This window comes from Eubalaena glacialis, chromosome 18, assembly GCF_028564815.1.
Source record: "Eubalaena glacialis isolate mEubGla1 chromosome 18, mEubGla1.1.hap2.+ XY, whole genome shotgun sequence".
Taxonomy (NCBI): Eukaryota; Metazoa; Chordata; class Mammalia; order Artiodactyla; family Balaenidae; genus Eubalaena; species Eubalaena glacialis.
The window spans coordinates 52,454,490-52,478,017 of NC_083733.1; the positions used below are offsets into that span (position 1 = coordinate 52,454,490).

The 23,528-nt window shown below is 40.5% G+C and overlaps 1 long non-coding RNA gene across 1 annotated transcript; it reads right to left on the bottom strand.

Annotated features, from left to right (window-relative positions):
• Positions 1-14,259: 14,259 nt before the first annotated feature.
• LOC133079126 (uncharacterized) lies at positions 14,260-16,595 on the bottom strand. The gene is made up of 3 exons (XR_009698053.1): positions 16,359-16,595; positions 15,889-16,015; positions 14,260-14,349 (listed from the first exon to the last, which is right to left on the bottom strand). It is a non-coding gene; the product is annotated as an uncharacterized LOC133079126 (long non-coding RNA).
• Positions 16,596-23,528: the final 6,933 nt, after the last annotated feature.

A 23,528-nucleotide genomic window follows, 5' to 3' on the forward strand; every position in this document is an offset into this window, starting at 1 on the left:
TTAAATAGACATTCCTAAAAAGACATACACATGGCCAATAATCATATGAAAAGATGCTCAACATCACTAATCATTAGAGAAATGTAAATCAAACCTAGAATGCAAATCACCCATTAAAATGGCTACTGTCAAAAAAGATTTTTTTCCTCACATGTTTGGTAAAGATGTAGAGAAATTGGAACCCTTCTGCAATTTTGGTGCTATTACAGAATAGTGCAACTGCTATGGAAACAGTATGAAAGTGCCTCAAAGATTAAACTACCAGAGGAGGAGAACAAGATGACGGAGTAGAAGGATATGGAGCTCACCTCCCCCACAAATACATCAAAAATACATCTACATCTGGAGCAATTTTCCCAACTGAAAGCTGGCAGAACGTATCTTATTCTCTTATACAACCAAAGCTGCAAGAAAGACTGTCCCATGTAACTGGCTAGGTCAAAAGGAAAAAAATTAAAAGGAACTGGAACAGGACCTGTGCTCCTGAGAGGGAGCAACGAAAGAGAAAAGGTTCCCTCACTCTGGAAACCTCCTTCACCAACTGAGAGGTCTGCTGGGACAGACCAGGAGTTGCAGTGGCCTGGATTTTGCCTGAGAAGAGTGTGCCAGGCAGAGAAGAGAGGGACCGTAGCTGACAACTGCCATGTCATTGCACTTCCCAGCCCAAGACAAGTGCTTGCTGGTGTGCACAGCAGCTGGGTGCTGAAACTTGGGCTTCAGTGGGCAGACCCAGGGAGAGGATTTTGGGGATGGAGACAGCCCAAAGGGCCTGGAGTGTGGTCTGGGCCGCAACTCGGGAGGGGGGGGTGTGCCCAGGATGGAGAGTGGGTCTACAATAGAAGCCCCATCATCAGTGCATGAAGGGCATGGTGTGGGTCTGCCATAGAAGCCTCATTGTTAGTGTGCTCATGGCAGGGCGTGGCTCTGGCCGCAGCAGGCATTGGGGAACATGCATGTGCTGGGGCTGATGTGCAGCCCGTTATCACTGCTCCCACAGCTGAGACAGGTCAGGGAGTGGCACCATCAGCAATGGAATTTGTGGGCGTGTACACGTGGAGGCGAGGCTGCCACCTGAGCTGACTGTCGGCACTCCCAAAGCAGGCATGGCTTCAGTGGGCCTTGGGAGCTTGTGCTTTGGGAGAGTACACACGCCAGGGCTGACGTCAAAGCCTTTTATCAGCGCCCACCCCGCCCCCGCCCCCCCACAATGGAGACATGTCCAGGGGTGGCACCAGCAGTAGCAGATTTTGTGGGAGCACACATCAGGTGGTGGGCAGTGTCAAAGACTTGCATGTTCCGGCAGACAGCCCCTGAGGAGAAACACATAGCTGCTCCTTTCCCAGAAGGAGCAATTTAGTCCCACCTACCTCACACTACAGCTTAGAACAGGATCCGGGGGTTTTACTCCAACAACTGGGGAGTAGACCCTGCCTCCAATAGGGCTGTGACAACCAGAGAGCAAAGAGGAAGCCCTGCACAACTTCCAGTGCTGGCTCTGTTCACAACACCCATCACACCCCCTTGCAAAGGGACAACAGCCAGCACACTCTGAGTAAAGATGTGGCAGGTATCCATATTATAAACAGCCCTTGCATCAAAAATATTGGACTCACACAGTCTGCACAGGGACACTCCCACATAAAAATAGCCCTTTAAGACCACAGTAGATAACAGTTTCTTCTATATTCATAGAGTCAGAGAAAGATAGGTAAAATGAAAAAGTAGAGGAACTACTTCCAATTAAAAGAACAAGAGAAATCCCCTGAAAAAAACAAAAAATGAAACAGACCTCTCCAGTCTACCAGACCTGGAGTTGGAAAAGGAGTTAATAAAAATGCTGAAGGAATTAAGGAAGTGGGGGGAGCAATACTCATATCAGACAAAATAGACTTTAAAACAAAGGTCATTAAAAAACACAAAGGACACTAATGATAAAAGGAACAATACAAGAAAAGGACATTACACATGTTAGCGTATATGCACCCAATACAGAAGGACCTAAAAACATAAAACAAATACGAACACAAAGGGAGAAACTGATGGGAATACAATAATAGTAGAAGACTTTAACACCCCACTGACATCAATGGAAAGATCTTCCACACAGAAAATCAATAAGACAAGAGAGATCCTAAGCAACACAACAGAACAGTTGGACTTAATTGATATCTACAGGACACTACACCCTTCAAAAAATAGAATACACATTTTTTCCAAGTGTGCATGGAATGTTCTGTAGGATAGAACACATACTGGGACACAAAACAAGTTTCAGCAAATTTAAGAGAAAAGAAATTATTTCAAACTACTTTTCTGACAACAACGGCATGAAATTAGAAATCAACCACAGAAAGAAAAACAAGGAAAGAACGATGACATACAGACTAAACAGCATGCTACTAAGAAACCTATGAGCCACTGATGAAATCAAACAGAATCAAAAAGCACCTCAACACAAATGATAATGAAAACACAACCATACAAAATCTGTGGGATGTAGCAACTAAGAAAGAAGTTCATAGCAATACAGGCCTTCCTCAAAAAATAAGGAAAATCTCAAACAAACAGCCTAATCTACCACCTAAAAGCATTAGAAAAAGAGCAAACAAAACCTAAAGTAAGCAGAAGGAAGGAAATAATAAAGATCAGAGCAGAAATAAACATAGAGATTAAAATTTAAAAAATCAATAAAACCAAGAGCTGATTTTTTGATATGATAAACAGAATTGACAAACCTCTGGCCAGGATCACCAAGAGAAAAAAGAGGACCCAAATACACAAAATAAGAAATGAAAGAGGAGAAATAACAATTGATACCACAGAGATACCAAAAACTTATAAGAAAATACCATGAACAATTATATGCCAACAAATTGGACAACCTAGAAGAAATGGACAAGCTTCTAGAAACATACAGCCCCCCCCAAATGAATCAAGAGGAAATACTTTGAACAGACTCATCACTAGAAGTGAAATAGAATCTGTGATTAAAATTAAAAAAAATACTCCCTACAAACAGAAGTCCAGGACCAGATGGCTTCACTGGTGAATTCTGCCAAACATACAAAGAAGAACTTTTACCAGTCCTTCTCAAACTCTTCCAAAATATTGAAGAGGAGGCAACACTCCCAAAGTCATTATATGAAGCCACCATCACCCTGATACCAACACTAGACAATGACACTATCAAAAGAGAAAATTACAGGCCAGTATCTTTGATGAATATAAATGCAAAAATTATCAACAAAATATTAGCAAACTGAACCCAACAATACATAAAAAAGATCATAAACCATGACCAAGTGGGATTCATCCAAAGTTCACAAGGATGGTTCAACATACACTAATCAAATCAATGTGATACACCACATCAACAAAAGAAAAGACAAAAACCACATGATCATCTCAATAGTTGCAGAAAAAGCATTTGACAAAATTCAGTATCCATTCATGATCAAAGCTCTTACCAAAGCGGGTATAGAGAGAATGTATCTCAATATAATAAAAGCTATTTATGACAAGCCCATAGCCAGTATAATACTGAATGTTGAAAAAAGCATTCCTGCTAAAATCTGGAACAAGACAAGGATGCCCACTCTCACCACTTCTTTTCAACATAGTATTGGAAGTCCTAGCCACAGAAATCAGACAAGAAATAAAAGGTATCCGAATTGGAAAGGAGGAAGTAAAAGTGTCATTATATGCAGGTGACATGATACTATATATAGAAAAACCTAAAGACTACACAAATACTACTAGAACTGATAAATGAATTCAGCGAGGTAGCAGGATACAAGATTAACATACAGAAATCGGTTGCATTTCTTTCACTAACAATGAAATATCAGAAAAGGAATGTAAAAAACAATACCTTTTTAAATAGCACCAAAAAAGTAAAATATCAATACTTAGTAGTAAACTTGACCAAGGAGGTGAAAGACTTGTATGCTAAAAACAATAAAACATTAATAAAGGAAATTAAAGAGGATTCAAAGAAATGGAAAGATATCCCATGCTCTTGGATTGGAAGAATTAATATTGTTAAAAGGGCCATACTACCCAAAGCAATCTACAGATTTAATGTGATCCCTATCAAATTACCCATGACATTTTTCACAGAACTAGAACAAATAATCCTAAAATTTATACGGAATCACAAAAAGACCCAGAATTGCCAAAGCAATCCTGAGGAAAAAGAATAAAGCAGGAGGCATAACGCTCTCAGACTTCAGATAATACTACAAAGCTACAGTATCAAAACTGTGGTATTGGCACAAAAACAGACATAAAGATGAATGAACAGAATGGAGACCCCAGAAATAAACCCACACACCTATGGTCAAAAAGACAGTCTCTTCAGCAAATGGTGCTGGGAAATTTGGACAGCTGCGTGTAAATCAATGAAGTTAGAACACACCCTCACACCATACACAAAAATGAACTCAAAATGGCTTAAAAACGTAAAGATAAAACATGACACCATAAAACTCCTCGAAGACATCATAGGCAAAACATTCTCTGCAATAAATCGTACCAATGTTTTCTTAGGTCAGTCTCCCAAGGCAATAGAAATAAAAGCAAAAATAAACAAATGGGACCTAATCAAACTTACAAGCTTTTGCACAGCAAAGGAAACCATAAATAAAACAAAAAAACAACATACGGAATGGGAGAAAATATTTGCAAATGATGTTACTGACAAGGGGTTAATTTCCAAAGTATACAAACACCTCATGCAACTCAATATTAAAAAAAAAAAGTCTTAAGTCCTCAGTAGACATTTCTCCAAAGACATACACATGGCCAAGAGGCACATGAAAAGATGCTCAGCACTGCTAATCATTATAGAAATGCAAATCAAAACCACAAAGAGGCATCACCTCACACCATTCAGAATGTCCATCATCAAAGTCCACAAATAATAAATGCTGGGCATGTAAATTGGTGCAGCCACTACAGAAAACAGTATGGAGGTTCCTTAAAAACTAAAAATAGAGTTACTATATGATCCAGCAATCCCACTCCTGGGCATATATCTGGAAAAGATGAAAAATTCTAATTTGAAGATACATGCACCCCAATATTCACAGCAGCACTATTTACAATACCCAAAGCAGGGAAGCAACCTAAGTGTCCATCAACAGATGAATGGATAAAGAGTATGTAATATAATATACAATAAATATAGACACATACACAATGGAATATTACTCAGCCATAAAAAAGAACAAAATATTGCTATTTGCAGCACCATGCATGGACCCAGAGAATATCATACTTAGGAAAGTAAGTTAAACAGAGAAAGGCAAATACTACATGATATCACTTACATTTGGAATCTAAAAAATAATACAAGTGAATGTGTTTACAAAACAGGAACAGACTCAAAGACATAGAAAACAAACTTATGGTTACCAAAGAAGAATGGGGGTGGGATAAATTAGGCGTATGGGATTAACACATACACACCATATATATAAAATAGATAAACAAGGATTTACTGTACAGCTTTGGGAAGTATATTCAGTATCTTGTAATAATGTATAATGGAAAAGAATCTAAATGGAATATAACTTAAATATAAATCTGAATTACTTTGCTGTACACCTGAATCTAACACAATATTGTAAATTAACTACAGTTCAATAAAAAAAAAAAAATAGAACTACCTATATGATCCAGCAATCCCACTTCAGAGTAATATCCAAAAGAATTGAAAACAGAGTCTTGAAAAGATATTTGTACACCCATGTTCACAGTAGCACTGTTCAAAATAGCCAACAAGTGAGTATCTTATTGAACAGTGCAGTATAGTCAGATATTTTAAGATATAATTATAGAAACAGATGAATGTCCACCCAAATGGGTAAATACACTGTGATTATTGATGTAATGTTTTGATAAAAAAACAAAAAACAAAACAGGAACACTCTCCAAGGGCTGACCTCAGCAGAGGAAGATTTTAATAATCAAGTGGATATAGGATGACTCATTTTTTGGATACCAGACAGCTGCTCTCCATCATCCTGCCCTGCAGATTTCAGACTTACTGGTCTCCAGAATCGTGAGGTAATTTCTCAAAATAAATCTCCCTCTAATGTATTCATTTAGACACATTTTTCTGGAGAACCCTAACTAACAAAATTACTTTGTAAAAAAATTGAGATAAAAGAATTCTGAAGAAGTTACATATTTAACATATCGTGTGTCCTCATTTATGAACACGATGACTTCTCTCTCCATTTGAGGACATAGCGAGAAGGTGGCTCTCTGCAAGCCAGGAAACTGAACCCTATAGGAATCTTGATCTTGGACTTCCCTGACTCCAGAACTGAATGTAGAAAAAAGACACAATATGTGGCAAAAAAAGGAAAGTAAACAACTAGTGACAGTGAGAGGAAACAAGATGGTGGAGTAGAAGGACCTTGTGTTCAACTCTTTTCATGAGCACACCAAAATCACAACTAACTGCTGAACAACCATCAATAACGATGACTGGAACCTGCCAAAAAAAATTCTACAGCCAAAGACATAAAGAAGAAACCAGAGCGAGATGGTAGGAGGGGCACACTCACAATATAATCAAATCCCATACCTCCCAGGTGGGTGACCCACAAACTGGAGAATACTGGAAGATAATTATATCACAGAAGTTCTGCCACAGGAGAGTTCTTAGCCCCACGTCAGGCTCCCCAGCCTGAGGGTCCAGCATCAGGAGGAGGAGCCCCAGAGCATTTGGCTTTTGAAGGCCAGCAGGGCTTGAATGCAGGAGCTCCACAGGACTGGGGAAAACAGAAACTCCACTCTTGGAGTGCACACACAGTCTCATGTACACTGGGACCTAGGGCAAAAGCAGTGACTTCACAGGAGTGTAGACCAGACCTACCTGCTGGTCTTGGAGGGTCTCCTGGGGAGGCAGGGGGCAGCTGTATCTCACCTTGGGGACGTACACACTGGGGGCGGAGATATTGGTGAGTATTCATCTACACTAACGTCACTGAAGGCAGAAGTCTTTCTGGCGTCATTAGCACCAAGACCTAACCCTACCCAAAAGCCTGTAGGCTCCCATGCTGGGACGCCTTAGACCAAACAGCCAACTTGGTGGGAACACAGCCCCACCCATCAGCAGATAGGCTGCCTAAAGACTTCCTGGGTCCACAGTCACCTCTAGAGACACCCCTTGACATGGCCCTGTTCACCAGAAAGCCAAAACCCAGCTCCACCCTCCAGTGGGTAGGCACCAGCCCTTCCCACCAGGAAGCCCGCACAAGCCTCTTGACCAGCCTCACTCACCAGGGGGAAGTCCAAAAGCAAGAAAACTATGATCCCTAAGCTTGTTTAACTAAGTCCTCAAACACAGGTCAGAAACTACCCTAGGACCAGCTGTCCTCTGGCCCTTGGGTGATGAGAGGGGAGTGTACTGCTGGGACAAATAGTCCATCCCCTACAGAGGGCCACTTCTCCAAGGTTGAAAAACATAATGAACCTAACACACACATAAAAATACAAATAGAGATTCAGACAAAATGAGACAGCAAAGGAATATGTTCCAGATGAAGCAACAAGAAATAAACCCACAAGAACAACTAAATGAAGTGGAGACGGGCAATCTACCCGAGAAGAGTTAAGAGTAATGATCGTAAAGATGACCCAAGAACTCGGGAAAAGAAAGGATGCAGAGAAGGTTAAGTTACAAGAAGTTTTTAGCAGAGAGTTAGAAAATATAAAGAACAACCGAACAGAGTTGAAGAATACAATAACTGAAATGAAAAATACACTATAAAGGGATCAACAGCAGAATAAATGAGGCAGAAGAATGGATCAGTGAACTGGAAGAGAGTGGTGGAAATCGCTGCCACAGAACAAAGAAAAAAGAAAGAAAAGAAATGAGGACAGTTTAGAGATATCTGGGACAACATCAAACACACTAACATTCACATTATAAGGGTCCCAGAAGGAGAAGAGAGAAAGGGCCAAGAAAATACTTGAAGAGATAATAGCTGAAAACTTCCTTAACATGGGAAAGGTAACAGTCACTCCAAGTTCACAGGAAGTGCAGAGTTCCATATGGGATTAATCCAAGGAGGAACATGCCAAGACACATGGTAAGAAAGAAAATATTAAAAGCAACAAATAACATACAAGGGAATTCCCACAATGCTATCAGCTGACTTTTCAGCAGAAACTCTGCAGGCCAGAAGGGAATGGCATGATATATTTAAAGTGATGAAAGGGAAAAACCTACAACCAAGAATACTCTACCCAGCGAGACTCTCGTTCAGATTTGATGGAGAAATCAAAAGCTTTACAGACAAGCAAAAGCTAAAAGAATTCAGCACCACTGAACCAGCTTTACAACAAATGCTAAAGGATCTTCTGTAGGCAGAAAAGAAAAGGCCACAACTAGAAAATTATGAAATGGGAAAGCTCACCAGTAAAGGCAAACATTAGGTAGGAAATCATCTACACACAAACGATGGAGGTTAAAAGACAAAAGTAGTGGGACTTCCCTGGTGGCACAGAGGTTAATCTGCTTGCCAGTGCAGGGGATATGGGTTCAAGCCCTGGTCCGGGAAGATCCCACATGCTGTGAAGCAACTAAGCCCGTGTGCCACAAATACTGAGCCTGCACTCTAGAGCACTCTAGAGCCCTCAAGCCACAAATACTGAGCCTGTGTGCCAAAACTACTGAAGCCCACGCACCTAGAGCCTGTGCTCCACAACAAGAGCCTGCGCACTATAATGAAGAGTAGCCCCCGCTCACTGCAACTAGATGAAAGCTCGTGCGCAGCAATGAAGACGCAACGCAGCCAAAAATAACTAAAATATAAAATCATTTAAAAAAATCCTTTTAAAAAAATAAAAATAAAGTTCTTGGTGAAAATGAAAAATCTGTCTTTTATTTTTACTTAAAAACCAAACGCACTTTTTGGCCAACCCAATATATATAATAAAACAGGAACAAGACTCATAGATATAGAGAACAAACTAGTGGTTACCAGTAGGGAGAGGTAAAGGAGGAGGGGCAAGATAGTCGTATGAGATTAAGAGGTATAAACTACTATGTGTGAAATAGATAAGCAACAAGGATATACTGTACAGCACAGGGAAACAGAGCCATTGTTTTGTAAGTACTTTAAATGGAGTATAATCTATAAAAATATGGAATCACTATGTTGTACACATGAAACTAATATAATATTGTAAATCACCTATACTTCAATTAAAAAGTGACTATTTCTGGGCTCTCTATTCTATTCCACAAGAAGATACACAATGGCCAAAAAACACTTAATGAGGAGTTCAACCTCAGTGGTAATGAGGTAAATGCCAGTGAAGATCAGAGTAAGAAACCAGTTAGCACCTATTCAACTGGCAGAAATTATAGAGCCCAAAAATATCATATGTGGGACAGAATGTGGTCTATGAAATCTTGCATTCATCGCTGGTGAAGTTAACAAATTGGTAAAGTCACTTTAGAAAACACTGGGCAACATCTTGTAAAGTTGTTTTCGATCATCCAGTCATTCCACTCATAAAAAGAATTACAACTAAAACTCCTGCACATGTGTGCAGCAAGGTGGGTGACCACCAAAAAAAAAAAAAAAAAAAAAAGAACGAAAAAGGAAACAAGTGAGTATCTTTCATTGAACAATGTAGTATAGTGAGAATTTTTGGATATAATTATGGAAATAGGTGAATGTCCACAAAAATCGATAAATACATTGTGATATATTGATGTAACAGAATATTTTGAGAAGAAGGAAAAAAAAAACCCTACAGCTCACACACAGTGATTCTTAGTAATTTAACACTGAATTCTTCAAAAGCATGTATCAGAAAACTACATCAATGTCTTGGTCAGTTTGGGCTGCTGTAACAACATACCAAAGCCTGGGTAGCTTACAAACAACAGAAATTTGTTTCTCACAGTTCTGCAGGCTGGGGAGTCCAGGATCAAGGCGCCAGCATGGTCACATTCTGGTGAGGGCATTCTTTCTGGTTCATAGCCAGTGCCTTCTTGCTTGTCCCCCTATGGTGGAAGGGACGAGGGATCTCTCTGGAGCCTATTGGGTAAGACACTGAACGCTCATGACTTCTGCACCTCCCAAAGGCCCCAACTCCTAATACCATCATCTTGGGAGGTGAGGATTTCAACAAATGAATTTGAGGGGTACACGTTCAAGCCATAGCAATCAAGTATGATAACCATTTATCAGAAGTTAAAAAACAGAAAACCATATAATACGCTGTTTTAAGTATGCTTACAAACAGGTATGATAGGATTTTAATTAAACCAATGAATTGACAAATAGATGAAATAGACAAACTGCTTGAAAGATGCAAAATAACAAATCCAGCACAAGAAACAGAAAATCTGAAAGCCACCACATCTACAAAAGAAATTCAATTTATAATACAAAACACTCCCACATATAAAGTAATGAAATTATGAAGACAAGTTCAAGACAGTGATTATCTTTGTCAGGAAGGGAGAGGATGGGAAAGGGAAGAAATATATAGATCAAGGTAGGATATTGGTTGGTAATACTCCTGTTCTTACATTGGCTGATGGTGTTCACTATAATTTTTTTTTTTAAATCTTTTGGCCGCGCTGCGCGGCATGTGGGATCTTAATTCCCCGACCAGGGATTGAACCCACATCCCTTGCATTGGAAGCGTGGAGTTTTAACCACTGGACCACCAGGGAAGTTCCCACTATAATCTTTTTAGGGGAAATAAATAAATGACTGGGAAAAGTTTAAAAATAAATTAAACATGATAGTACACTGCCAGATGATAAGTGTGTCATAAACCAAGGTTTATGATTAATATAAACCTATAAAACTGTAGTCAAATATAAATGTTCGAAGCCAACAGAGCATTGTGTTTGACATCATGGTACCTAGGGAGAATCAGCCCAGGCTGAAATCCCAGCAACACCCCCTTGCTAGTTTTCTGCCCTTCAGCAAGCCATTCAACTTCCACAAGCTTCTGCTTCCTCACCTACAAATCAGAGTACAAGTAGAGTCTCAAAAACCACTGTGAGGATGAATTGAAACAGTGTATATACAGTGTTTACAAGCACCAAAAAGCAATGAATACCTGTTAACTATCCTGTCTATGTTACGGCATGGATATGGGACACAACATGCATGAGCCGAAGAACTAAGAGTAGAGGTGGATCATTCTGGGGGACTAATTACAATAAAAAGAAAGGGCCATGAGATGTCAGGCAAAGCCAATATTTAGGAGGCGATCAGAGTAAGAGGCAGAGAACAATACAGTTAGAATTGGAAAAGAGGGACCACTGGGACTAAGTGCTACCAAAGCTGAGGTACAGAAGAGTGGAACAGGTTTCTGCTGCATCGAAAACCAGTGCAGCGTGGTGGTGAAGACTGTCACTTCAGTTCAAACCCTGCCTCTACCAAGCAGTCATCTCGACAGTTATTAACCACCTCTAAATCACCATTTCCTAACCTGAAACACTGGGAGATGCCCAGTTCCTAATTCACCAGCTACCATGAGGGTTGACAAGACCACACCTGTAAAGTACTTAGCATAGTGCCTGGCACAGGTTGAATGTTCAGTATATCGTGGGCCATTATCCACTATCGTTAGTACTGTTCTTATATTTGGCAATTAGGATAAAAGCTATGACCTCATCAAGAATGGTTTCAGTGCTGTGGTTCTGAGCCACCTCACCACTGGGCCTCAGAAAGGAAAGGGGAAGACACCAAGTGCTGATGAGAATGTGTAGCAATGGGCAGTCTCACACATGGCTCGTGGGAGCGTGAAAGGGTGCAGCCACTCTGTAAAACTGTTTGGCAGTTTCTGTTCAAGCTAAACATATACATACCCTAAGACCCAGTCATTCCTCTCTGCGTATATTCCCAACAAAAATGAGTACTATACTATATATACATAGTATATATCTCCAAAAATAACATGAACAAAAATGTTCATAATACAATAGGAAAAAATTAAAATGCCAATTACAGGAGAATGGACATACAATGAGATACTGCTGAGTACTGAGAAAGAACAGAGTTGAACTATATAGAACCACAAGAATGACTCTCACAGGCATAACGAAGATCAAAAGAAGACAGACATGACAGAATAAACTGTGGGACTCCATTTACATCAAGTCAAGACAGTCAAAGCTAATCTATGGTGACAGAGTCTAAATACCGGTTACCTTTCTAGGAGGAAGCATGAGAACCCTCCAAAGTTGCAGGAGAAGGTGTGATTTAGTCTCTTGTGCAGGAAGTAGCCACAGCAGGGGGCGAGACCTCTTCCACAAAGTTGGGAAGGGAAGCTACAGGTATGAGACAGATAGAGATGACCTGTAAGGTTGAGCAGCAAGGAAGAAGGCCATGAAGTAGGTTGTATGCCGAGACATCAGTGGCTCAGGGAGTGGTGCATGTTTGGATCAATGCTTGCATGGATGGCGGAGCTGGTGCAGGAGAGAGAGCTGATCAGAAGAAACACAGAGCAGATGTGAGCCAACTAGTTAGAAGTGTCTTGGCATCGTCTTGGCAAAAGATGATGAGAGCTTAGACCAGGATGTTCGTAGTGGAGCTCACAGAGGTGGTGGAGGTGATGGATTTACCTGATGTGAAAAACATAAAATAAGCAGGATGATAATGGCTGAATGTTGGGTTAGATGGAGGCAGAGTGTTACGAGTTTGTACAAGGTCGTTTCCCACCTTCTCAACTCTCTGAAAAACAGGGCCATCTACTGATACTGTGGAGGATGGAGGAGTGGGCAAGATCACAATTTCCTTCTAAGGTATGAAGAATTTGATGGAACATGTGGAATGTAATTGAAAGGTAAGTATTTGGAAGAGACTCCATCAGGCTGTGAAGGGGGCTAGAGACACACATGAACTGGCTGGGGAGTGCAAGGAAGCAGGAGAGGGGCAAGACCATGACTGCAGTGGTGCCAGTCAACACACTTTGTGACTCCAGCTGTTCTCAGCAGCCCAGATGTGGGCCAAACAAAGCCAAATACCATCTTGAGGCTCTACAGTAAAGGAGGGCCAGGAAGACAGTGCAGCTAGGGATTGCTTCTGTCTGACAAACAGAAGGATAGATGAACAGGTGGAAAAGGGTGGGATGCAGCCTATAGGCAGAGGTGGTAACATAAACTTTTTTTCTGAGTCTAGGAGGACATGTGAGAGATTATGCATTGTGATTGTTATTATTACATGAAAGATCCTAACAGCTGACTTTTTTTGAGCTCGTAACTATAACTCAGGCATGGTGCTAACTAATTTCATGCATCAAATGATTACATCTTCAAACAGCCCAATGAGTTAGAAATTATTATCACTTTCATTTTTCAAGAGTAGGCTGAGTGCAGCAGACTGGTTTGATGTAAACAAAACCCAGAAACCCATCTGCACTTCTTGGACACAGAGCTAAACCTCAGTTCCCAGCTGCATCGAAAGAGGGACATAGACTCACAGACATAGAGAACAAGCTTGTGGCTGCCAAGGGGGAGGGCGGGGTGGGGGAGGGATGGATTGGGAGTTTGGGATTAGTAGACGTAAACTATTATATATATGTATAACTGAATCGCTTTGCTGTACACCAGAAACTAACACAACACTGTAAATCAACTATACTTCAATAAAATAAATTGAAAAAAAAAAAGGGATGGCCAACTGCCGAGTTTTTGTCAACAGAGTGTGAGGGGAAATAATGTAGGTGTGACTTCCATACTTCCTCTCATTTCCCCTCTACCAGTGGAAGGATGCCAAGGTAACCATAAAGCCAGACAGGCGACACCTGGGTCTCTGAATAACGTGTGATATGATCTCACACGCTGACCCCCACAAACCCTGCCATAAGTGAGAAAAATCCTTTTCATGTGTTGAGCCACTCAGCTGTTGGAGATTATCTGTTACTGCAGTGAACATTAACAGCCTAAATTAGCTAAAGGAGGCCCGACAAAATCATGCAACTTCCCTATCGCCACTGGGCTGGTGACCAGCAAAGGCAGGTTTTAATACCAAGCAGTTGGAGCCCAGAGCCTTGCCCTTATACATAAAACAGGTTCTTCACCCTGTGGCAGAAAAGAATGTGTTGAGGTGGGAGGACAAAGGGACTTCACGACAAAGAGCTCTACACTGACCCAGGCACCCAAGGAGGCCACAACAAGAAGCTTCCCACGGAATTCCAGAGGCAGTGGTCCCCTCAGTTCAGGTTGCCATGACCCCTCCTGCCCAACACTTGGCCACCCACCTGGACAGGCACTTTGGGAGAGGCTTCTCTTCACCACCCACAGCTCCTGCCCGTGCTTCAGTGGGTGGATTAGATCTGGTTTGGGAACCGGATATCCTGTTTGTGGAGAAAGAAATAAGATATTCGTATTTTAGCAAAGACAAAAAGAAATGTTTCAATCCTGTCTGGGACTTTGAGATGGAGAGGAGACCTCGGAATGAGGCTGCTCTTGTCCATACTGATCTGTGACCTGGGAACCAAAGCCAAGAACGTTATCATTAGGCCCTAAAGGCTGAGTAGGGTAGTGCTAGCTGTCTAGGCTGATCCATCTCCCTTGACCTCCATCCTAGAGGACCCCCCAAAACTGTCCGGATGCAGTCATGGGACCCAGGTGCACCAGTGTTCATGGAACATTAATTATGACCATTGCTAATAACTGCCTTCCTTGACACTGACCCACTTTTTATTTAACTTTAATACATGTCTTCACAAAGGGAATCTTGTGTCCATATAAGAAATGGAAAAACCAGTTTCATTTGCCACAAATGCAAAGTTACTGCAAGAAAATCACAACAGAACTATCAAGTCTCGCTGAACTCATGCTGCCTGCTCAGGGCTGCGAGTCTGAGGCTGTCCCTTCTGTTGAAGAGAGAAACTGCCAACAGTCAAAGGGGCATTAAAGACAGCATGAAACAGCAACAGGAATAACAAGAGAAAAAGGAATGGCCTTCTCTGATTGTCCATCAGTGCCACTTGCCATGTTTGTGCACCCTCTAAAATGATCTCCCATACCAAGAGACGATCATGGCCCAGACTTGAGTACACAAGGGATGAGCATGTAGGCATCAGGGGCCAAAGAAGCCTTTTAAAGGAGATTCTGTTTTTTAGAATGACTGCCAGTAGGACTCACACAGATGCCTCCTGATGTCCTGTCTGCTTCACTCACTTGCTGAACAACATGCCATTACCCAGGGGTTCTGCTGACTGGGCTATAAACCAATCAAGCTTGGCCACTCAGTCTCCATCTTGTAGGAATCTGGAGAAGGAACAAATTAGGGCCAGCCTGTGCTGAGCACTGGAGTGAGAGGTAAAAAGAAGTGTGGGCTCGGGTGGCTGTTTCCTGCCACTAGAACACCCATGCAGAGACAGCCAGATGTAGAGAAAGATAGATATATGAAAAAAAAAAGTACAGCAAGAAGTAGAGACAAGGAATTGAGGGGTTTCTTAGATCAAGGGCAGGGGTGACCACTTCTGGCTATCAACTCCCTGCAGCAGAAAAAGCCAATCTGCTGAGAATGGCACAAGGAGACCCACAAAGAGACAGACAGATCAGAAGACACCAAGGCCAGTATCTAATCAGGATTTCTTCCATTTCCTGACTTTAGTCTCTCATGGTGCCTGACTGGACCTCCTGCCCCTCAGTATTATAAGGCACCCATATTTCCTCCAACAAATCCTTCTCCTCTGCCATCTGAGCCGTTTTGAGGGGAACTATGTTTCTTGCTCCAAATTCTTTGTGGCAGACACAGGAGCCTGAAGATAAAACCAATACACGTCAGGGCCATGGGGAGGAGGGAGAGTGTCCTCGGAAGCCTCCTGAAAAGGGCAGCATGAAAGAGGCTGTAGGTCCCCACAGAAAGAGCAGTGAGGCCTTACCCAGAGAGGTCAGGAGCCCACAGGTCTCCAGCATCACCTCCCAGTACAGGCTCCTCTGGGCAGCATCCAGCTGCCCCCACTCGTCCTAGGTAAAGGTCACTGCCACGTCCTTGAAGGTCACGGGTGCCTGGAAAGTCAAACAGCGGTAGCTTTGTTGGCCCTGGGACAGACAGATGTGATTAGAGCTCAACGTTCAGTCGTTGGTAAAGGACCAGAAGGCCCCAAGGCCAATATCACTCAGCACTTCCTGGGAGCCCAGCTCTGTGTCAGGCTCCAAGGGGAGGCAGCCACTGCCTTTGGGCAGAATGTGACTGTATTAGAGCCAAAGGTCTTCTATGCTGAAATCATTCACAAAAGACATAAAACGATGCCAAGGCCAGGTGGCCTGAGAGACATAGACAGCAAGCATTCTGGTAATGAAGAGGAGGGAACAGATAACAATGATCATAATACTCATCAGCAGTCCTCACCGTGTGCCTACACCATGGCCTTGAACTCCCTGTGCGAGCGGGGCCAAGAGGGGCGGCAACCGAGACGGGTCCCGTGGGCTTCCTCTAACCCCCCCACAAGGTCTTACAAGGCGCAGAGGTGGTTCCCGCCTCTTTATGGTGATTCTCTGGAAAGTTGTGAAAGGTCGCCGGGCAAGGGAAGCCTGTGAGCACAAAAGAGACACGTTTCAAAAGAACTAACGCCCCCAGGACGCCGAAAGTCCAGGAAACAACACAGGAAACGCCCGTTTTACGGTCCCTATTGGCCCAATTCTTACTGCTTCCTCCCGGCACAGACTTCTGGGTAGTGTAGTTTCTCTCCTGCAGGCAGCCCGGCCAAGAACCGGAAAGCCTTCAGGGAACCCTGGGTGGGGCGCTAGGAAAAGATGGCCTGAGGCTCTTAGGAAGGGGCGGGGCCTCGCACCTTCTTAAAGGGGAAGCACACAGATAACTTTAAAGATTTCAGATGCTCCAAAGGTTACAAACCTAATTGGATACACCACACCAAACTATGACTCAGAAAGTTTGTATCTGCATCTAAGAGGAAATACATGATATCTAGCTACTCTTCAAATACATGGAGATTGAAGCCTTAGAGTTGGTCCTGTGGACCAAAAAAAAATGCATAATAGAGAGTTGTGACTTAAGTTTTATTTGGGGCAAAATGAGGACTTTAGCCTGGGACACAGCGTCTCAGATAGCTCTGAGGAACTGCTCCAAAGAGGTGTGTGTGTGTCGGGGCGGGGGGGAGTCAGTATATATGTGGTTTTGGTGAAGGGAGATACATGCAATCAAGCACACATTTTTGCAGAATGCTGCCACTAGTCCTGAGGAGCAGATGTCTCCATTAATGATTTTAGTGCTTTTCTAGATATGAGAAGATGTAAGAAATTGGGCTGATAAAACCTTCTCCTGAAAATATCTAACTATCTAAAGGCCTGTTGTGCCAGTTTTTCCTAGAGCACAGAGTGCCTCATTCCTGATCTCTGCTCTGAACTCCTCTCAAGGTGTGTTGAAAGTCAGCAACTGCAGTGGCTAGTAATCTAATCCTTGTAGAGGCAGATGGCTAGTGACAATTTTTATTTGGCAGTTTTGTAAATTTCAGTACATTTTGTTAGGGATAAGTGAGAAAAGTCTCCAGCAGGGATGGAAAGATGGAGGGGAGGGGAGGATTTTCAGAGGCTCTGAAGCTGGTGAACATGGGTGGCACTCTGCCTCTGGTTGCCTCAGAAAACGTCTGTCCTGTTAGTATAATCAGTGATGTGTCCAACCCAGCAAGCAACATTATTTTATCCAGATGCTGTTTCCTAATCCACATCCTAAAACACATTCAGTTTCTTTTAGGAATCTGGAAAGGAAAGCCACTTACAAAATGTCATTTCCTGCCAGGAAAGAAGCTGTCACAACCCCTGCAAGTGTGCCAAAGGGGCCTCTGAAACCTGAGACAAATATTTGTGACTTCAAGGTCTCAATTCCTTACTAAGAAGTGATTATCGCTTCATCTGAACATAATTTCACAAACAGTAGTAACTGCATGCAAAGTGAGAGTATCACTGAAACACACTTGTAAATTACTTAAATTTCTGAAAGTCATTAATAATAATTAAGAATTCATTCAAAGATAGTGGCAGAAATACCCCTGGGAAAGCACACTGTGAGAAGTGAAAAAAGTTAACATCTTAAGGAACTTTGAGCATAAGAAACTGAAGTCTGAGGAGTAATAGTATGAGAAGTAATAGCCTGTGCTATCCTACAAGTTTTGCCACACTTGAGGATTTCTCTTCAAAACGTGTGCCTTTTTTATTCTTAACACACTGAGGCAAAACCCACTAGAAGAAAGTGGTAAAGAGGACATTTGGAAGGATTTTCCAGAGCGGTGAAAACGAACAGGAAGGGGGGTTGTTGTCATGTTTATTCACTGCTCTAACCAATGTTCAGTGAGCAAATAATGGATTTTTTGGCACTATCATCAGTGTATGGGAGACAAAGGAAAGAAGAGACACAAAGAAACCTGCCCTCGTGATACTTACATTCCATTTGAGAACGACAGGCAGGAAAAATAAAAAAAAAGAAATACTAAATTAAATAGTATGTAAAACATGGTAGACAAAATGGGAAAAAGGAGAGAAGGTGAGGGTGCCAAGAAGGTGGTGGAGCAAATGTTGAGTCAGGGAGTAAAGGAGAATAATTTTTCAAGTAGAAAATATAAATTAATGATGCCGTTTTTAAAAAGAGCTTATGTAGGTGTAGATAGAGTAGGAAGCACCAGGATTTTCTCTCCTCACATAGACAACAATTTCAGCAGAATCTGTCTGATGTAAGTATTTTGGAACTCTGTAGTCTACTGCAGTCAAATTCCATAAGAAGACTTGGGCAGTAAATTGTGGTTAATGTTAGTCAATTTCAGCCCTTAGCACAGTAGCAGCTACCAGTCTTCCACCTCCAGCCCTGTGACAGACCACTGTGCATGTGTTCCTGGAGCAAGCTATGTATAGCTTGTGCGAACCAGGGCAAAAAGAACCCTGTCCTCGAAACATCAGGGATCTGTCCTTTGATTTCTGTTCTTGATCAGAGAGGAGCAGACAACTGAGGGCTGTGAGGTGCATTGTTCTTGCACCTCCCCTCATTGTTGAGCCCCTCCCACTCTGGCTGATGTGACTTCTGGGAGGATTTAAAGGGCTAGAACCCTTTTTTCCTCCCTTCAGTTTTCTCATTTTCCCACTTTGGGAGCTAGAAATCAAGGACTAGGACGGTGAAAAGCAACTTGCAAATATGAGAAAAATTAGAAAGTGATGAGAGAAAGGTGCAGGCCCAGAAAACACCTGAGAAGACTGAAAGTTTAAACCTCAGGTGATCCTTCCCACAGAGTTAGCCTACAAAATCAAAATAAAATAAGCAAAAATAGCAAGCCCTGGAAAAAGGGGAGAGTCTGATTTCCAGAATTACCAGATTATTAGATTTAAATGTCCAGTGTTCAACAACAACAAAAAAGAAAGAAAGAAAGAAAGAAAAAACAGAGCCAAAGAGAACTGGCAGATACCATGTAGAAGACTAACACACGTTACAGGACTCCCAGAAAAGGAAAGAGAGAAAGGGGTAGAGAGAATATTTGAAGAAACAGTGGCTGAAATCTTTCCTAATTTGATGAAAGGCATAATTATAAATATCTCAGCTCAACAAACTCCAAGTAAGATGACTGCAAGCAGACCCACCACAAGACACAATATAATCAAATTTTGAAAGACAAAGACAAAAGAGAGAGTTTTGAAAGTAGCAAGAGAGTAGCAACTTATCACATGCAAGGGATCAACATTAATATCATCAGCCTATTTCTCATTAGAAACTTTTGAGGGCCAGGAGGCAGTGGGCCAATACATTAAAATGCTAAAACAAACAAACAACAACAACAACAAAACAAACACCCACACCATCAACCAAGAATCCTCTATTTGGCAAAACTTGGAGCCAAGAAATTAAGACATTCCTACATAAATAAAAGCTGTGGGAGTTTGTTACCACTAGAGCTGTCCTGTGAGAAATGCTCAAGGGAGTCCTGCAGTCCTAAAATAAAGGGAAACTACACAGTAACTTGAAGCCACATGAAGGAGTAAAGATCTCAATAAAGGTAAATACATGGGAAATTATAAAATCTAGTATTATTGTAACACCAGTTTCTAACTCCACTTTTTGATTTCTACATTACTTTTTAAAATTATTAGTCTAAAACTAGTACTTTTGTAACTCTGCATTTTGTATTCTATATATCTTAAGATACTAATGTACTTTAAAGAATTATTAGTTTATATTTTTAGTTACACAATGTAAAAGATATAATTTTATGATATCAAACACCAGGGTTGGGGATGGAGTTGTAAAACAGCAGAGTTTTTGTATGTTATTGGTTAAGCTGGATAAATTCAAATTAGAATGTAATGACTTTAGTATGTTAAATGTAATCCCATGGTAACCACAAAGAAACAGCTATAAAATATATACAACAGAAAATGAGAAAAGAATTTAGATGTTTCACTACAAAAAATTGACCAAACACAAAAGAATACAGTAATGCAGGAAATTAGGGATAAAAGAGCTACATCTTTGTTTTCTTTAAGTTATGTAGAAAACAAAAAGCAAAATGATAGAAGGAACAAGATAAAACCCTAGAAGAAGAACTTACTGAAGTGGAGATAGGCAATCTACCCCATAGAGAGTTCAAGGTAATGATGGTAAATATGTGTAAAGAACTTGGGAAAAGATTGGATGAACAGAGTGAGAAGCTAGAAGGTTTTAACAAAGAGTTAGAAAATATAAATAAGAACCAAGCAGAGATGAACAATACAATAACTGATATGAAAAATACACTAGAAGGAATAAACATTAGATTAAATGATACAGAGGAATGGATCAGTGAGCTGGAAGACAGAGTACTGGAAATCACTGAAGCTGAACAGAAAAAGAAAAGAGAATAAAAAGAAATGAGGACAATTTAAGAGACCTCTTGAACAACATCAAGCATACTAATGTTCTCATTATAGGGGTCCCAGAAGGAGAAGAGAGAGAGAAAGGGGCATAGAACATACGTGAAGATATCATAGTCGAAAACTTCCCTAACCTGGGAAAGGAAACAGACATCCAGGTCCAGGTAGCACAGAGAGTCCCAAAAAGGATCAATCCAAAGAGGACCAAACCAAGACACACTGTAACTAAAATGGCAAAAATTAAAGATAAAGAGAGAATATTAAAAGCAGTAAGGGAAAAGCAACAAGTTACATACAGGGAACTCCCATAATGCTAACATCTGACTTTTCAGCAGAAATTCTGCAGACCAGAAGAGAATGGCATGATATAGTTAAAATGATGAAAGGGGAAAACCTTCTGCCCAGCAAGGATTTCATTCATATTTGATGGAAAGATCAAAAGTTTTACAGAGAAGCAAATGCTAAAAGTGTTCAGCACCACCAAGCCAGCTTTACAAGAAATGTTAAAGGGACTTCTCTAACTAAAAAAGAAATGGCCACAACTAGAAACATGAAAATTATAAAAGGAAAAATCTCATTGTAAAGGCAAATATATAGAAAAGGTAGTAAATCAACCACTTATAAAGCTAGTAGGAAGGTTAAAGACAAAAGTAGTATAATAATCTATATCCATAATAAGTAGTTAAGGGATACAAAAAAACAAAAAGATGTAAAATATGATGTCAAAACATTAAAAGTGGTGGGGAGAGTAAAAATGCAGGGTTGTTAAAGTACGTTTGAACTTAAGACATCAGCAACTTAAAATAATTATATATCTATATTGCTATCTAGTTACAGATAAAGATACGGATATAAATTGTTATATGTAAACATCACAGTAACCACAAGCCAAAAATCTATAATAGATGATACATACAGAAAAAAGAAAGGAATTCAAACATAACACTAAAGATGGTCATTAAAGCACAAGAGAAGAGAACGAAGAAGAAAGGAACAAAAATAACTGCAAAAAGAACCCAAAAAACAATTAATAAAATGGTAATAAGTACATACCTATCAGTAATTACTTTAAATGTAAATGGACTAAATGTCCCCATCAAAAGACATAGAGTGGCTGCATGACCTGTATATAAGCTGCCAAGAAGAGACTCACTTCAGACCTAAGACACACACAGACTGAAAGGGCATAGAAAAAGGTATTCCGTGCAAATGGAAATTAAAAGAAAGCCAGGGTAGCAATATTTATATCAGATAAAATAGACTTTAAAACAAAGACTATACAAAGACAAAGAGGTATCACATAATGATCAAGGGATCAATCCAAGAAGAAGCCATAATAATTGTAAATATATATTCACACAACATAGGAGCATCCAAATACATAAAGCAAATATTAACAGACATAAGGGGAGAAATCAACAGTAACACAATACTAGTAGGGGACTTTAACACCCCACTTATATCAATGGACAGATCACCCAGACAGAAAATCAGTAAGGAAACACTGGCGTTAAATGACATGTTAGATCAGGTGAATGTAATAGCTATATGGAGAACATTCCATCCAAAAGCAATGGAATATAAATTCTTTTCAAGTGCCCATGGAACATTCTCCAGGGTAGATCACATTCTAGGCCACAAAACAAGCATTGGTACATTTAAGAAAACTGAAATCATATCAAGCATCTTTTCTGACCACAATGCTAAGAGACTAGAAATCAACTATAACTAAAAAACCCCTGCAAAAACCACAAACACATGGAGGCTAAAAAGTATGATACTAACAACCTATGGGTCACTGAAGAAATCAAAGAGGAAATAAAAAAATACCTGGAGACAAAGAAAATGAAAACACAACACAAAATCTATGAGACACAGCAAAAGGAGTTCCAAGAGGGAAGTTTATAATGACACAAACTTACATCAGGAAACAAGAAAAATCTCAAATAAACCACCTAACCTTACACCTAGTGGAATTAGAAAAAGAAGAACAAACAAAACACAAAGTTAAAGAAGGAAAGAAATCATACCTCTCAGAGCAGAAACAAATGAAATAGGGACTAAAAAACCCACAATAGAATACATCATTGTAACTAAGAGCTGACTCTTTGAAAAGATAACAAAAATGGTAAACCTTTAGCCAGTATCATCAAGAAAACATGAGGGCACAAATAAATGAAATCCGAAGTGAAAAAGGAGAAGTTACAAATGATACCACAGAAATACAAAGGATCATAAAAGATTACTACATTTATATACATTTATATATTTAGATACTAAAATTATATGCAAATAAAATGGATAACCTAGAAGAAATGGACAAATTCCTACAAATCTACAATCTCCCAAGACTGAATCAGGAAGAAATAGAAAATATGAAAGAACGAATTACCAGTAATGAGATTGAATCAGTAATAAAACAACTCCCAACAAACAAAAGTTCAGGTCCAGATGGCTTCACAGTTGAATTCTACCAAAAATTTAGAAGACAGTTAACACCTATCCTTCTCAAACTATTCCAAAAAATTTCAGAGGGTGGAACACTCCCAAACTCCTTCTATGACACCAGCATCACCCTGATACCAAAACTAGACAAAGATATCACAAAAAAAGAAAATAACAGGCCAATATCATTGATAAACACATATGCAAAAATCCTCCACAAAATATTAGC